The sequence below is a fragment of the Urocitellus parryii genome, chromosome 2 (assembly GCF_045843805.1).
Source record: "Urocitellus parryii isolate mUroPar1 chromosome 2, mUroPar1.hap1, whole genome shotgun sequence".
NCBI classification, from domain to species: Eukaryota; Metazoa; Chordata; class Mammalia; order Rodentia; family Sciuridae; genus Urocitellus; species Urocitellus parryii.
In genome coordinates this window covers 64,741,424-64,747,793 of record NC_135532.1, presented here as the reverse complement: position 1 = coordinate 64,747,793, position 6,370 = coordinate 64,741,424, and the positions used below count along the sequence as shown (strand labels likewise).

General features: G+C 34.9%; 1 non-coding gene across 1 annotated transcript; it reads left to right on the top strand.

Annotated features, from left to right (window-relative positions):
* Positions 1-4,976: 4,976 nt before the first annotated feature.
* Positions 4,977-5,112, top strand: LOC113189361 (small nucleolar RNA SNORA42/SNORA80 family). The gene has a single exon (XR_003301650.1). It is a non-coding gene; the product is annotated as a small nucleolar RNA SNORA42/SNORA80 family (small nucleolar RNA).
* The last annotated feature ends 1,258 nt before the right edge of the window (positions 5,113-6,370 follow it).

Genomic DNA, 6,370 nt, shown 5'->3' with positions numbered 1-6,370 from the left:
TTCTCTATTTTTTTTTTTCCTGTCCTTTCCACTTCACCGGACGGAATCCTACCATTATCATATAGATGATGCTGCCAATTTTAAGTATTGATTCTCAGAATTGGCTTGAACATTAAAGTGGGGGCCTAAAAGATTAGTTTTCAGGCATATCTGTTTATTGTGGAAATTGGCTAAAATAAAAATTAAGGAATAAAAGTGTTAGAATCCTGTAAGAATAACAACAACAACAACAACAGCAAACATAAACAAAGCACACAGTGTGGAAGAGAACCTAATTATTTTTTTCTTTTTTGTACCAGGGATTGAACCCAGGGGCACTTAGCCACTGAGCCACATCCCCAGCCCATTTAATTTTTTAATTTTGAGGCAGGATCTTACTAAGTTGCTTAGGGCCTGGCTAAATTGCTGAGGCTGGCTTTAAACCTGTGATCCTCCTGCCTCAGCTGCTGGGATTACAGGCATGCGCCCCTGAGCCCAGCATGAAACTAAATTTCGAAGACTGGAAAGTTCATAGATATGCAACAACTGTGCTGTTCAAAACAGAGAAAACCAAGAATTGTAGATTAATTTCTGCTAAAGGGTGAAGGGTGGATTCCAAATGAAAGGCACCAGATAGATGTGAAAGCCACGGCCGGTATGGTACTGATAAAGTAGTGTGGTTAACAGGCTTTAAGGAGCAGTTCAGCTTTCTACAGTCTCCTCATCTTGGCCAGCTTAGTTCTTTGTACAGAGCAGACAGTTGACAAATTCTTTTTATCAATTGAAATGACATGACATGTAATAAACTTTTACTGATATTTGAGTGGTAAAGGGCTTCCCCCCACCCCACAGGATTGAACCCAAAGGCATTTAACCATGGAGCCACATCCCCAGTCCTTTTTAATATTGTATTTAGAGACAGGGTCTTGCTCAGCTGCTTAGGGCCTCATTAAGTTGTTGAGGCTGGCTTTCAACTTGCGATCCTCCTGCCTCAGCCTTCCATAAAGGGCTCTTTTTAAATGGAGAAGATAATACTTGATTCCTGTACATCGGGGTCTATGTGTAGACGTAAAGATAGACCTGTGATATAATCCTGGGGAGGCTGGTAAACAGTTGGACATGTCCTTTATGTGTCCTCTGTGCTTTTACATGCTTCTCTCTTTTTGATAGATCTATGGGACTCATTTTATGATTCTCTTTACTTTATTTTACTATGTTTGAATTTTTCCCAGAATTTATAAAAAAAGATTAAGTCCTTAAAGAACAGTTAAGAAGTTGGAAAAGTCTATTTATTTCTTTACCTCTTCTCTGGAGCTAACTTTGATATTGGCCTTAAACGGGTGACCCATTTAAGAGAACAGCTAGTTCATTCTGTCTGGTGCCATTGTTTTCCACAAATCAATATTTCTCTGCATTGTTTGAGGTTGTGCTTAATATGTCTCACAAGTGGTTTAACACGGAGGTACTTGTGGCTACACCCAAGTGGAGGGTGGTTACCGAATGATTGAAAGAACAATTGAAATAATGTGAGTCTAGGAACCGGGAAGAATGGTGACAACAAAGCATCGTCTTCTCGCAGGTGATAGAGTGCTCTGATTAGAGTCCAGGGGAAGATTACAAATTATGCTGGGGACGTTGTGCCTGTTCATTTTTGAATTGTGAGTGGGGTTTCCCTTCTTAAGAGATACAGATGTTATTCTAATTCTTTAAGGAACTGAGGTCTGTCTTTAACACCTTACTTTATATTTATTAAGAAGCATAAGCATTTCAGGATTAGTATGAACCCTGCTTTTGTAGAAAATTATAGAATAAGAGAAACTTCACAATCAGGCAGGGAATAAGGAAGACAGGTATCAGGCAAGAGAGATTTAAAAATAGATGGAAACGAGATGGTGGAGAAGGGAAGGAAATGACATATTTTCCTTTCAAGTCTGTGCCTAGCTCCTATTTGAGTACAGTAATTTGATTCATGCTTATACTCTGTGTCTGATTTATTACTGATTTCATCACGAGTGCCCAGCTCCATTGGCTCTTGCCCATTTGTCTCCAAGGTAGTGAAACCACCATCCACACAATGACTATACCAGTTGACCCTGTTAGCACTTTTAACTCTCAACTTAAACGTCTCCTTTTGCTAGTTATTTTTAGATTTATTGTTGTATGGGATGTGTATGTTGTATAGCAATATGATACCTATGGAATGTTCTGCACTGTGTAAATCAATCACCATAATAGCGTCTCTGGGTGAAACCAGGGGCAGAGAGGACAGGATGAAATGGGGACAGAGAATGGAATAGAGGAGATGGGCAACAAAGAGGGACAAAAAACGGCAAAAAAATATGCCTGGAAAGAATAGTTAGAAATTAGCAACAAAGAGTGCGAATTATGGTTTTCTAAGGAGAGAGCAAATTAAAATGAAGGTTTAAGTATGAATAGGGACAATTGTAGAATTAAGAGAGAAAATTATTTTAAAGAATAAGGAGCATTGGAAAACAAGTTCTGTTAATGGATTTGTATATAACTATGCCTTGGCTTAAAAAATGATAGAATAGTAAATTTTAAATATCCACAGGGTATTATAAATGCATTTCAGTAAAGGAACCCCTTTATAATATCCTAAGGACAGGCATGGAAAGTCATAGAAAAATTTGTTTGGAACAATAGAGTCAAATGGTTTCCAGAGAAGGGTGAAAATGGATTAGAATTAAGAATAGGAAAAAAATATAGAAGAGTGGTCAAATGTTCTTTTGAAGAAATAAAAAATGAACACATTTGGAGGCTAACAGAAGTCATTTTCAATTTTCAGTCTTGGAGGAAAAGTGTTCTGAATTTTTCCTGTCAATTTGTTAAACATTGAATCCCATTATCTTCTCATTGCTTAAGAATTATGGGGAAATTCCTTTAGGTGCTTGTCTTCAATTTATTTGATATCTTGGCATTTCTTATTTCTATCATGTCTTTTATAAGGAATCTGACCCACCACCAATACCTTGTGGAAAGTGTGACATGTAGAAATGCCCTGTCTAGATGCTCCTGGTGATTTCTTACCTCTTCAGAGTAATCCAATTTAAAAAGACTAGTAATTAAAGGTTAGCATTAATTATGGAATAATCTTTGCTTTGTCTTTTTCTTCATGAGACATTCAACAATTGTGTTCTCAACCATCAAACTTTCATGCTTGGTTTTAAGTAGAATTATAGTAATTGTTTTGGAATTTTTAATTAGATGAATAATAATTGAGGTGAAGACTCTTTTGCTAATTTCCCTGAGTTGACTTGGTACTAAATAAGCATGAAAGATACTTTCTATTGCCATTATATTTTTATATTAATAATTATACCACTTAAAGTTTAAACAGGCTTCAAGAACAAAATGCAGTGTCTTAACATAAAAACAAAAAAGATTTAGTATTGTTCTTTGTCATTCATTAACTTTCTTTATGTAAATTGTATGCTTTACTAATTTCCAAATGAATCAGTTAGTTTAAACTTCAAATTTTTAAAAAAAGCAAGACTACTTACATGTGGTATTTGACACTATATCACAGATATTTTAGACAAAATAAAATGTGGGTAATCTACATTGAAATGTGAGTCAAATAATTCACTGATAATCCATTGATCTGAGAATGATAAAATTGATTTTTGTTATATTTATCTTTTCAGAAACATTCTCTTCCCAACCATAGGATCCCTTATAGAAATAAAATAAAAATAAAATTGAAACTATATTCCTAATGTTTGTAGGTTTTCTTTAACTAGAAAGTATAATCCTAAGTTAAATATAAAATTAGGCTTAATTATTGCTATTTGTGAAACATCAAGGGATTTTTACAATCAAGAATTTGTCATATGGTTTATATGTTCCTGTATTGAAGGGAAATTTTACTAAAAAACTGCTGTAGAATGATTGTATTGGTTAAAACACAAATTGCAAAAATGAGGCTTGACTTTTTCAAACTTTAGTTGTATTAAACAACTTCCTGTAAGACAAGTTTCAGCAGATCAGCACAAAATTTTCTTAATTTCATTACAGTCTGTAAATTAAAATTAATGAGTCTGACACCCACAATTAACAATGAAAAATGCAGATTGTTATAATTACTTAAGCAATAACATTGCTTTACATAGAAGACTTAAGGTGCTCCACAAATTATTTACAAGTGTTACATAAAACACAAAAAATGACAATTTCAATTTATTTTGTCAATGCAAAAAACCAAAATCCTTACTAAAACCTTTCTCGTTTGGGAATCTCTCGCCATGCATAATTAAGCAAATTTGATTGCAATTAAGCCTGGCTTCTACAGTAGAGTTTTAATTAATGCAAATCTGGCATCTACATCTATAAGATTAATTTTAGTGAATTAAAAGAAAACAACAAAGCATATTTGAGAGTGCAGTTGTATTGTTGAAAGGACAGGATTTTAAAGCTGGTTATTTTTCAGTCTTCCATGTGTATAGCTTTTGACTTAAAGTTTAAAGATTGGATATTTTGTTGAAATTTTTTGTTGTCTTTTTTTTAAAATGTTGTATTAACAAGATCATTAAAATTGCACAAAGCCATTTCAGAAAGCCATCCTAAAAATTCAGTATACCCTAAGAGCCAGGTATATGCTATATATGTTCATACACAGCACCTGCTTCCTTTGCAGAACTCATTTGAAAATATAAAGACTTTATTTTACATGTTTTAAAATGTGTTGAGTGCTTATATCTCAAATTTAAGAATATTGATCAGATATCACTGCTGAGGGTGTATGTATTCTCTTTAAGTAGCAATGCTTAAAGTGGAATACTAAATGAAGTATGGAAATAGCTTGTTTTACCATATATGTATTTGTCATCTATACTATTAGATAGGATTTATTTAATTTTCAGTTAAAAATTTCATCCATGCTTTCTTTGAAAAAAATAAATATTCTGGAGCACATATGAAATGATTATTTCTAATGCATGACATGATTTGAAACCAGATTTGAAATTTTTGATATTTATGTAAGAGTTTGGATTTATGGCAGGCCCATCCTCCTGGGTCTCTCATAGTGTCCCATGCCAGAGTAAACTGTGTCCCTAAACCATTGCCTGGCCTCTGTGCCTGCAGACTTCTGGCACTGAAGAGGATTGTACAGTGGAAGATAAAAAGGAAAAAAAATCATATTTTAAAGTGACTGTATTATTTTGATAATCTCTTGTCTGGGAAAAATATTGTTAGAAAAGAAATCCTAATATCCTAAATTTAATAGAATAAATCAATGAAGTGTCTGTAAAAAGAGGAATGTTTGTGTTTCTATTTTGTCCAAGGCCCTCATGCCCCAAATGGCAGATAAAGTTGGACAGTTCTGAACTTGAAAAGAGGTGCAGGCCACCAATTTTATAAGCCTTCATCACCATCCTCTTTGGCCCAGCTGAGGACTCAAAGGCAAGAGGTTATGATATCAGCCTAATAGAGCAGAACAGAGAAAGAAACTGGTTGTACTGAAGGAAAACTGCATTTGTAATACAGAAGAAGTCCTTGGCCTTGTGAGGACAGCGAACAGGGAGCTCTTACGAAGGGCCCAGGAGGAAGAGAGTTATTTTGCCCATTTGCAAGGTCCAGCAGGTGTTGGCTCTAAAAACTCTGCAATCTCTGGGGAAGCTACTGCCCATTTGTCATGTTGCCATCCAAGGAAGGATCATGCCTGTTACCTGCTCTGCCTCTTCCACCAACCTAGAAATCTATATGAATCTTGGAGGGAAAAGAGGGCAAAAGAATCTGAATACAATTAGGAAACAAAAGAAGGAGCAGCCCTCTTTGTCTGCTTTAGCAAGCCCAATTAGTGGGTGAAACTTGGACATTAAATGAGATGAAAGTTTTTAACTATTACAGACTGTGCATCCTGACTACAGAGATAAAATAAAACCTCTTTCTTTCTTTCTCTTTTATTTGTTCATTTGTTGTTTCTTTCTTCTTTCTTTCTTTCTTTCTTGATTAAAAGTGAAGTTAAATATTTTTATTTTTGAGAGGAACAGTAAAGTCATAGAATCAAGATACAAGGAATATCTTCTAGTAATACTGGTAGTCTTGAACAATGATGCTAAGTATTCTGTTAGGCAGTTACATAGAAAAGGTGGGTCAAGGGAATACCAGTAACAAGTAAAATGTAATAGCTATTAGGCACTGATTTCATTCTACAGTGTCTATATTGTTCTATATCTGTCAAAACTCTATCGTCTTTTTAAAATGGATTTCTGGCTAGGCAAGGAGGCACATGCTTGTAATCCCAGTGGTTTGTAAGCCTGAGACAGGAGAATCAAAAGTTCAAGGCCAGCCTCAGCAACTTAGTGAGGTCCTAAGCAACTCAGTGAGACCCTGTTCTCAAAAATAAAAAAGAAAAATGGCTGGGGATGTG